This window comes from Triticum dicoccoides, chromosome 1B (assembly GCF_002162155.2).
Source record: "Triticum dicoccoides isolate Atlit2015 ecotype Zavitan chromosome 1B, WEW_v2.0, whole genome shotgun sequence".
Lineage (NCBI taxonomy): Eukaryota > Viridiplantae > Streptophyta > Magnoliopsida > Poales > Poaceae > Triticum > Triticum dicoccoides.
The window spans coordinates 616,542,316-616,553,305 of NC_041381.1; the positions used below are offsets into that span (position 1 = coordinate 616,542,316).

A 10,990-nucleotide genomic window follows, 5' to 3' on the forward strand; every position below is an offset into this window, starting at 1 on the left:
CCGCGCCAGCGAGTCCACGCGACCGCGGTGCCCCGCGCCCAATCCACCGCCCCCCTGCGCTCCGGCCGGCCTCGTCTGGCCACGCCGTGTCGCCCCGCTCCGGCCATGGCCGGCGACGCCGAGCCACGCGCCGGCGCCCTTCGCCTCCTGGCCGCGGTGCCCTGTCGGGCGGGCTGGCGCCCGATGCCCGGTTCCGCCCAGCGCCTGCGCGCCCGCTAACCCGTCCCCGTTTGGCCCTCTGGGTCACTTCCAAACGGGGCCCACTAGCCCCAGAATGTTTTTTTAAAAAGAAATTAAAATAATAATAATAATAAAATTATATATTAAAAACCAATTAATTAACTAGTAAAGAATTAATTAACTTAATTAATTTTGATTAATTAAACTAATCAACTAACTAAACTAATTAATCAGTTAATTAGTTAATTAAGTAGTCAATGACAGTGGGGCCCACCCCCCCCCCAATTAATCCTGTTTAGGTTAATTAAAATGCTTAACTAAAATGTGTCACTGACCAGTGGGTCCCATTGGTCAGGTTGACCAGTCAACTCTGTTGACTGCTGACATCAGCATGACATCATGCTGATGTCATAAATCCATTTTCTAATTAAATTAAATAATTAATTAAATTCCTGAAATTAATAAAATCTTTAGAAAATCATATCTTTTAATCCGTAACTCGGGTTAAATTATTTTCAACATGAAAGTTGCTCAGAACGACGAGACGAATCCGGATACGCAGCCCGTTCGTCCGCCACGCGTCCCTAGCATAGTGAACCTGCAACATTTCACCTCCGGTTCATCTGTCCGAAAACGCGAAACACCGGGGATACTTTCCCGGATGTTTTCCCCCTTCACCGGTATCACCTCATACCGCGTTAGAACATGTCTAGCTCTGCTTGTTGTCCTGTTATGCACTTGCTTGCTATGTATTTACTGTTTCTTCCCCCCTCTTCTCTCCGGTAGACCCCGTGACGATGCTGATGCCCTATGGTCGACTACGTCACCGACGACCCCTCCTTGTGTGAGCAACCAGGAAAGCCCCCCTTTGATCACCAGATATCGCCTATTCTTCTCTATACTGCTTGCATTAGAGAGTGTAGCATGTTACTGTTCGGTTACTCCTATTCTATTGCATAGCCTGTCATTGTTGCTACAATCATTGATACCTTACCCGCAATCCTAAATGCTTAGTATAGGATGCTAGTTTATCATCATTGGCCCTACATTCTTGTCAGTCTGCCTCGCTATACTATTGGGCCGTGATCACTCGGGAGGTGATCACGGGTATATACTATACATACATACATACTATACAGATGGTGACTAAAGTCAGGTCAGCTCGATGAGTACCCGCAAGTGATTCTGATGAGGGGGCTGAAAGGACAGGTGGCTCCATCCCGGTAGAGGTGGGCCTGGGTTCCCGACGGCCCCCGACTGTTACTTTGTGGTGGAGCGACAGGGCAGGTTGAGACCACCTAGGAGACAGGTGGGCCTGGCCCTGTTCGGCGTTCGCGGATACTTAACACGCTTAATGAGATCTTGGTATTTGATCTGAGTCTGGCCATTTGGTCTATACGCACTAACCATCTACGCGGGAGTAGTTATGGGTATCCCGGCGTCGTGGTATCAGCCGAAGCCTTCTAGACGTCAGCGACTGAGCGGCGCGCGCCGGATTGGAACGTAAGCCTGCTCTTGTATTAAGGGGGCTAGTTCTGCTTTCGGCCGCCCACGCAACATGCAGGTGTGCAATGGGCGATGGGCCCAGACCCCTGCGCCATAGGAGTTAGACCGGCGTGCTGACCTCTCTGTTAGGCCTAGGTGGGGCTGCGACGTGTTGATTTTCCGAGGCCGGGCATGACCCAGGAAAGTGTGTCCGGCCAAATGGGATCGAGCATGTTGGGTTATGTGGTGCACCCCTGCAGGGAAGTTAATCTATTCGAATAGCCATGATCTTCAGTAACAGGACGACTTGGAGTTGTACCTTGACCTTATGACAACTAGAACGGGATACTTAATAAAACACACCCTTCCAAGTGCCAGATACAACCCGGTGATCGCTTTTCTACAGGGCGACGAGGGGGGGGGGGATCGCCGGCTAGGATTATGCTATGCGATGCTACTTGGAGATACTACTTGGAGGACTTCAGTCTACTCTCTTCTACATGCTGCAATATGGAGGCTGCCAGAAGCGTAGTCTTAGATAGGGCTAGCTATCCCCCTCTTATTTTGGCATTCTGCAGTTCAGTCCACCGATATTGCCCTTTTACACATATACCCATGCATATGTAGTGTAGTTCCTTGCTTGCGAGTACTTTGGATGAGTACTCACGGTTGCTTTCTCCCCCCTTTTCCCCCTTCCCTTTTTTTCTGGTTGTCGCAACCAGATGCTGGAGTCCAGGAGCCAGACGCCACCGTCGACGATGATTCCTACTACACTGGAGGTGCCTTCTGCTACGTGCAGGCTGCTGACGACGACCAGGAGTAGTTAGGAGGATCCCAGGCAGGAGGCCTGCGCCTCTTTCGATTTGTATCCCAGTTTGTGCTAGCCTTCTTAAGGCAAACTTGTTTAACTTATGTCTGTACTCAGATATTGTTGCTTCCGCTGACTCGTCTATGATCGAGCACTTGTATTCGAGCCCTCGAGGCCCCTGGCTTGTATTATGATGCTTGTATGACTTAATTATGTTTTAGAGTTGTGTTGTGATATCTTCCCGTGAGTCCCCGATCTTGATCGTACACATTTGCGTGTATGATTAGTGTACGGTTGAATCGGGGGCGTCACACCCATGCTGGATTAATCGTATTCTGGGCCGGAGCAATGAACCTATTTGAAGTGGCCCATTTCATACCAGAAAAGCCCATGTATGAACAAGGGTTGATTTTACTTCCACACTTAGCTACTCTAGGTTGGGAGTAGGGCCAAGGGGAAGTTCTAGATACTTTTCCGTAATTTGTATCTGGCGTACTTCACATAATTTCCTCCGCAGTCTTAGGCTTCGGTAGCATTTATCACGCGCTTCTGGGACCCAAGACTCTTGAGGAATCTTTTCCATTCTTTGGTTATGTCTGGAAAGATAGAAATAAAATGACTACAATTTTGGGTATTCACTTAATTTTGTAAGGTCTAGGTGCTTTTCTTCTAGTACTCAAGGATCTTTATTTTGGCGGTGTATATGATACCTGGTCCCCTCGGGGGGAGATGTAAGAAAAATTACCAATTTGACCCTTAGTCCCAGTGTTATATTTGGTTATTTACTAAAATCTCCTTTTGGTGGAGAAGGGTGGATTGTTAGTGTAGATGATTTAGAAGATACAATTGTTGGGCATGTATGGTTGGGTTTTATTTGTGTATTTGGCGGAATTTGGCATATTTTAACCAAACCCTTCGCATGGGCTCGCCGTGCATTTGTATGGTCTGGAGAAGCATACTTGTCTTATAGTTTAGCTGGTCTAACGTAATTACATTAGTAACTTTATAGGTCAACATTTTCAAAGCATCATCCAAAGCCATTGGGTTTTTTCTCCGACCTACGAAAGTAAACATATATTAAAAAAAAGCTCATATACGTTATATATTCATTGGACTCCTGCTAGATGCAAGCATATGACCGTCTTTAGTCAGAGTGAGTGGCATCATGCTTTTTAGTAGAATGAGTTGCATCCCAATTTTAATAACATCTAGGCTTACTTGTAAATCACTTGTTGGTAATTATTCTTCAGAAATGACTTGTTAGGTTTTGTGATAATTTTCACTATGTAAAAAAAGTAAGTGACATTCTCTCATAGCAAACAGTCTATTTTCCCTTAAAAAAAGCAAATGACCTATTTTTTCTTCTTATCTTAAAAAAAGCAATTCACTCGCTCACCGCATGACACAACGCTCACACTCACATTGCATCCCCACCAACCCCGCTTCTCACTGCCAACTTTCCTCGATGCCATGGCGCTCAGCCTGCAACTTACTCTCACCGCGGTTTCCCCTCCCTCCCATGATGTCCCTGGCCCCCTCCTCTCCCCTGGGCTTCCCAGACCAATTCCACTACATCATAACCGAGGGAAACCACCACGACGACGCAACCTGCTGCTCACTGTAGCACTGCACCTTCTCCGGGTACGGCAGCCACAACCAGGTCACGAGCTTATGTGTTGACAAAAATAAATGAGATGGTAATACAAAAGGCAATGTCCTCGCTCGCTGGTGTTGATGAAGCAAAATGAGATGATGTATAGACTACCCTAATAATATAAATTAGCATGCTGAATAAAGAAATACACCTAACCGACGTGGTAGTACTAACTATGCATGAAAGCTTTTCAGCCTACAGACTTTCCTACTCGAGAAAATCCATTATAATGGACTAACATACTAAGGACACGGAGAAACAATTACTTCTAGGCATACTGATAGGACTTGTGCCTATGCATTGCTATGGGGACCAAAAATTGCTCCGTTAATTAACTACTGCTGAAATAAGTGAATCTACACACTGAAACGCGTCAGCAAACACTCATTTCAACGACAGTGAACGTTGAACATGGCATGGAATACGATGATGGGGGTGTTCATTGGCGAAGCCAGGTTATTCTAAATGGGTGTACAAAGTTCACAATTTTACAAGTTTCCTAGCTATTGTCCAATGTATACATATTTGATCTATTTAGTTCATGCCTTCTTACCTAGATTAACGGGTGTACATATGTACATCCATCCCCTTGTGGCTCCGCCCATGGGAGCGTTGACGGCGAGCGCAAAGAGGAAGTTGACGATGGCGAGTAGGCCATGGGGTTTCAGTTAACACTTTGCATGCCTTGCAATTTTAGGTGACAAATGATTACTCACTTCAACAATAACATAGGCACCAAATAAAGTATCATTTGGAAATATATTATCTTGCAATCATGTTCTACATAGCAGGACACCATTATGAGATTATTGTGGCCAATAACCTATAAAACAGTGCTTGCTCGTCAAAAGGGAGAAGTGGTCTCAATAAATATCCTTGGATCCCTACATACCTTGCACTCACAAGATTTAGAAGAGCAATCAATAGAGCAGTACTCTCTGATCTCATTGTTATTACCAATGTTTAGAAAGCATTCATCTCCTGGCCGAACAGGAGGAAAAGGCATTGATGGTCTGCACAAAGCACAAGGTGTCTGCAACAACAGAATAACATAAGTATCTCCTTCTGCGCATTTCATTTGTTAGTACGGACCACTTAAGAAAGCCTGAGATCAAATACATGTCCAAGGAACAAGACATTAGAATAGAAAAGATGGGCACTATGGTGTGCGTCAAGGAGACAACCACCTTTCCCGAACTCAGCTTCCTGTTTGTGCGTCTCGAGCCTTCAGGGGCAATGTTCTTTTTCCTTCCTCCCTTAGTTCCATAGCAGGTGGGTTGGTGTTGGATTGATGTACCTTGGCCTTCTTCTGGAAAAGCACATTGGCTTAGCTTCAGCTTCACATGTAGTTAACTGAAGGAAAAAAGATAACATGTTATATACATGTGCATACTTTAGCCAATCAAAGTAATTTTTTGAAAGTTTTCTTGAGCTATTGAATTTATAAGTCAGTCGGGCATATATTACAACACTAAAAGCCTCTTCTGCTGTTCCTTCAATAATAGCAAGGAAAGCAAGCAAGTGAACAAAATACAGTGATGTGGGTGTAGATCGTCAGGATTTCATCATTGCATACCATATTTGTCTGGATACTACAAATGCAAGCACCGGTATACCCTCTAAAACTGGCTATCCCTGTCCATTGGGTGGCTATCCACTAAACTAAACACATCCTCCATGTCTCTCCGCAGCACTTTATTAGGTTCTAAAAATCCCCACCCTATTATCACTGCGTGTAGATCTTATTTCTAAAATTTCAAAATTAATTTTCTAGACACCGCTTGGCAACACATAATTCATGCCAGTGCAATGGGCACTCCATCCACATTCTAGGCGACACCGATTCACCACACCCATAGGCTCCATCTTAGCTCCGACAGTTGACATACGAAAAATAAGCTTAGTTGTGTTTGATGATCATGAAATGGAAAGACATTCTTCATTCTTTGTTTTGTCTTCGCCATGCTCCTCAGACATCCTCCTATTTTATCTCCTCCTCTCCATTGTTGTGTGCCATCACAAGCCTCCTACAGAAAAGAGATATGTACGTAGAGAGAGAAAGCCATGTTAACATAATCACACAAATTATATTCTTCTTTCCCTGCCATTTTCTTCATTGAACCCTCGCTCAGCTTCCGACTCCGTCCCATTCCATTTATATGGCAGCTCCCACCACCATAGCTTCCAGAAAACACACATATTGTTCTTACTCTACTCACGAATGAACACGAGGAATATTTGCAAGTGCTGGAACAATAGCTTCGCAATCTTCTCTTACCATCTTAAATGACCAAGCCAATTACATGCCAACATGAGAAGATAAATAAAATGGAAATATGCAAGCTCACTACCCATTGCACAAACTCGCATGATAGATTAAGCAAGCAAATGTCTAACCATACCAGCAGAAAAAGGCAGGAAACAACACGTTGTAGGCAAAAATTAGTAATGAGCAGAGGAAATTAGTAACGAGCAAATAAATCTGAGAGGAAACCTCTGAACTAATTGTCTATAGTGTTCAATGGCAATGAAAATGACACCTTCATGTTCAAGAAAATCAATCCACGTCAATCCTGAAAATCGTCGTTCCTTCAAACGGGGCCAAGAATGTGATCCTGGTCTTGCCTCCCTATCGTCAGAGCAAACAAAAATCAACCTTATTTTGTATCCAGTCTTGGTATAGAAAGGCACCACCGCTTCAAGACCGCCACTGTTCCACGACTCAAAAAATAACATTAGATGTAAAGCATTGCAGTTTAAATAGGATGCATGATGCGATCCATTAAGCACCAAAGCAAATAGTCCTAGATCACGTGCATTCATTATTTGACGCCCAAGTAGAGGGTCATTTGCTGATGTAAACTGAGAAATAAATTAAATGATGCGTTGATTTTTCGCAGCAAAGCACATATGAAAAAACTATGCGACATACTGATTGAAACACCATACATCTGTATTTCATCAAATTGCACACACCTGGTACCGGCTCTAGAAGGAAAGGGTGATGGAGACCATGTGTTTCACCTAGGCACACCCTCGAACACTGCCTTGTCAAGCTTTGTTGGTAAAGATCAATTTGGCAGCCTTGGGAACCAGTGATTCAACACATAAAAAAAAGGTACAATCGGAAGGGCACTTACAGAGTAGAAGATGTAAATCCAATAGGTTCCCTGCACCTGCAATGAACCAAATAAAGTTACACAATGCTCCAAAACCCGAGGGCAGTGAAAATTAGAAGCATCAGGATAGGGATGCATTGAAGATTATGGATGAACCAAATGGCCTCTGAATCTGCGGCAAACCACTTCACACCCTTCGCCCCAGCAAAGAGCCAAGTCTGAAGGTCCTCTAGATTCTGTTATGCTATCACATCATGCATTAGGCCATGAAATTTGCATCTCTGTGGCTGAAAGTACAACCAAGTTCGTATAGAGAATGATTCTAACAAACATTGTGAAAGTAATACCCACTCGTGGATCCTTATCCTTATGTAGGAATAGGCAGCATGGACTTTTTGTAGACACATTGCATAGTATTTTCAATTCTTCTGACTTTGATTTCCCTCTTTTTTTTTACCTGCAAAAATTAAGAATAAGGGATAACGATCTCGCAACAACAGTGTACAAAATCAGCTTTGGTACGTATGTGCAAAATCAGATGCCATAGCGATATTTGTGGGTTGAAAGAAGGGGACGATTGGAGCAGGATCCTACCGACATCCAGATCAATGGACAATGGCACCACCACAGCGTTCGTTCGAGGAAGTTCTCCAGCAACGCGACGCACACCCTGTCCCACCCGCCGCGCTTCAGCCTCTTACGTCCGTGGCGGCGATCCAGTACCGTGGCGGCGATCCCATACAGTGGAGACTTCCGTACGTCGGAGGCAGCGAGATCGCACGAGATCCAGCTGTGAGTTCGGCGGCGGCGGCTGTGAGATTGCACGAAATCCGACTGTGAGTTCGGCGGCGGCGGTGGCAGCTGTGAGATCGCACGAGATCCGGCTGCGTCAGTTGGAACTTGGATCGCAGGACGGCGGCAGCGTGGGCCACGCGGGGGCATCGGTGCGGAGCAGGCGGGGCGCGAGGAAGGAGGAGAGGCGCCGGTGTGCGGCCGCGTCGGGAGCCGGAGCTTGATCTCGACCTCCATGGGGTTGGGGTTGCGGCTAGGGCTGGAGGGCGGGGGCTGGAAGAGGCGGGCGGCGGCGTCTACTCTGGGAGTTCTAGGGATCGGTGGAGCGGACGAAAAAACCTACGAAAAAAAATCGGTGGAAGGTGGGACAAAAAAAACCAGGCGAGGTGGGACGAAAAAAACCGGACGAAAATGGTGGGACGAAAATAAAACCCGGAACGCGACCTACCAACTGAGACATTAGGAGTAGAGATTGTTCAAGGAATACCTCCAATTGAATGGCAATGGCTCAGATCCCATGTCACAAGGAGGTGATGATGACATGGTTGTAAGTGGTGAAGATCCTATGGCTGATTGGGGCCAGCATGTCACCCTCATTGCTCGATCAACAAATTTGGATTCTACCGAATTTGATTCGTACTTGTCAAAGGTACCCATCCGTCGAAGTGATCAATTCAATATCCTTGCATGGTGGCAGACCAACTTAGGTGAATACCCAACGCTGAGTCGCATGGCAGCAAATATCTTGGCGGCTCCTGCCTCTGCGGTGGCATCCGAGTCCGCCTTCAGCACAGGGAAGAGAGTCCTATCAGATTTTCGAAGTCAAATGACCGCAACGACACTTGAAGCTCTTGTTTGCTTACAAGATTGGATACGGGCCACCGGTAAAGCCATAAGACACAAGTTTCTTCTTTGTTTCTTATTAATGCTTAAAGTTTACAAGTTTCTTTTTTTTTCTGCAGCTAATACTCAACGTAGCTTGGCTTCAGTTCATGACATTATAATGGACTTACAAGGTATGAGAAACCTTCTGATGTATATAGTGCCATGTATATGAAAGTACACTTAAAGTATGAAGTTTGTTTTTTAATGAGGGATTTCATATCTACAGTTTGTTCCAGGGAACTATTTGCAAGATGCAGCCCAATCATGTAGATGAATATATAGTGTTTTACACACAGAACTGTGCTGTTAGTTTTGATTTCCCCAAGTTATAGTTGATCTCTAATATATATTTCTTTTTCCATTCTTGCTTGTTGATATGCTTACGAGAATCGGGAATATTCTCTTTGTTCTAATCTTTGTTGCGGAGTGGATGATGGATAGTGTATGATGGATATTTAGAAGTGTATTTTCTTGCAAACTTGATCATGAATTGGTTTTCTGGAACATGCCTTTGCTACTAAGAATATTCCTCTGTTCATAAATATATTATTTAGTATTTTTAGGGATAAATATACTATTTAGTTGATGTGCACATAATTACTCTTGTAACATTTCTTTGTAAATACAGATATCGAGGATTGATGCTTGTTGGAGCAATTCATGTAAAACCTCAAGCAGATGATGAAGCAAAGACATGTCAGCTTTCTCTATAACCTACTGGATGTGAAAAGTTTAGCATGTTGAACTAGTAATCTTTTGATCTTCTTCGAATCTGTTGGACTGAGGTCTTTAGCTTGATACTCTGTGAAACATGATCTCGCCATTTTACTAAATGTGAAAAGGTTGGACCTTGTCATTTTACTGTACTGTGTACATTAGTAATTTGGCGAGGCCACAAATGTTGGACGGTGCAAACATTTGGTTCAAAAAACCTGTAATCCTCTTAAATGTGTAAACATTTGCTAAATTTTGGGTCAGCCTCATGTGCCCAATGGGTCAATGGGGCCACAAAATTCTGATGAAATGGGTCGGCCCATGGCCTTGCATATTGGCCTTGGGGCCATGGGGCCGGGCTGGGGCCAGGGCCGGGTCGGCCCATTCCCATTTTGACTCTCAGTCTACCCGGTCTCGCACTGCTTTGTGTGCGTGTGATGCGCACCCTGGTGGCCCGATCGAGTCGTTGTTGATTGTTCCGTGACTTCCGTCCACCTCCTGCGTGTCATGGCGCGCGGATGCTTCGCCATTCCGGGACGCTTTCGTGGAAATGGAATGGTTTTGGTTTGTGTATTGTGAATGGTGGTTGCGGCGGTGGCGGTTGGAACAGAAGTTTAAACAATTCTTCTTTTTTTTTTTTTTGCGAATGAGAAGTTTAAACAATTCATGCACGGGAGGAGAAAATTTGCAAGGTACTCCATAAATTTGAGCCGTGACCTGCTGCGAAATTACAGTAGTACTACACTCAGTTTTTTAAACATGGTTACTATCCTATTTTCAAGATATGGCGAAAATAAAGTCAACTAATAAATAGCACGGTTAATTGTGGAAAATCTATTCCGTCCAAACTAAATATATTTTTAAACACAGTACAATCATAGATCCCCATATACACTCACTCTGCAGTAAAGATAAACAATTGGCAATGTTATAATGTTATAAAGGAAATTAACAAGTCTCGCTCTCTCTTCGAGGAGCTTAGGCCAACTCCACCGCACGATCATATCCTGTCCACATCCGTCCGTTTGGGGTAAAAGGGACAAATGAGACGGCCCAGCGCGCGACGGTCCGGACCCATCTTGTCCGTTTTGTGTCCGGGCCGACCCATTTCGAGCGCACACTTGCGCCGGTTTTGGGTCGCGGCGGACACCAAAGGAGGCGCACCTCGTCCGCGTCGGGGCCGTGTGGCAGGCGGCCACCTACCTCCCACCCGCCCACATCAATGCGCATGGGCGGGCGGCCCCACCTGTCATCCGCACGTCGAAGGGTCGCCGTTCTTCTTTTAAGTGGAAACTGTGGACCGGTCGTCGTCCACACTGCCCCACGCCACCCCGCGGCCTCCTCGAAACCCGA

At 45.2% G+C, this 10,990-nt stretch overlaps 1 long non-coding RNA gene and 1 pseudogene across 1 annotated transcript; one reads left to right on the plus strand and one right to left on the minus strand.

Moving 5' to 3' along the window:
- LOC119349140 overlaps window positions 1-3,462 on the plus strand; it is a 13,102-nt pseudogene extending 9,640 nt beyond the window's left edge.
- A 1,405-nt stretch (window positions 3,463-4,867) lies between these two features.
- LOC119310181 lies at window positions 4,868-8,306 on the minus strand. Its single transcript, XR_005150668.1, has 6 exons — window positions 7,841-8,306; window positions 7,598-7,703; window positions 7,268-7,482; window positions 7,104-7,183; window positions 6,668-6,756; window positions 4,868-5,480 (listed from the first exon to the last, which is right to left on the minus strand). It is a non-coding gene; the product is annotated as an uncharacterized LOC119310181 (long non-coding RNA).
- Between the last annotated feature and the right edge of the window lie 2,684 nt (window positions 8,307-10,990).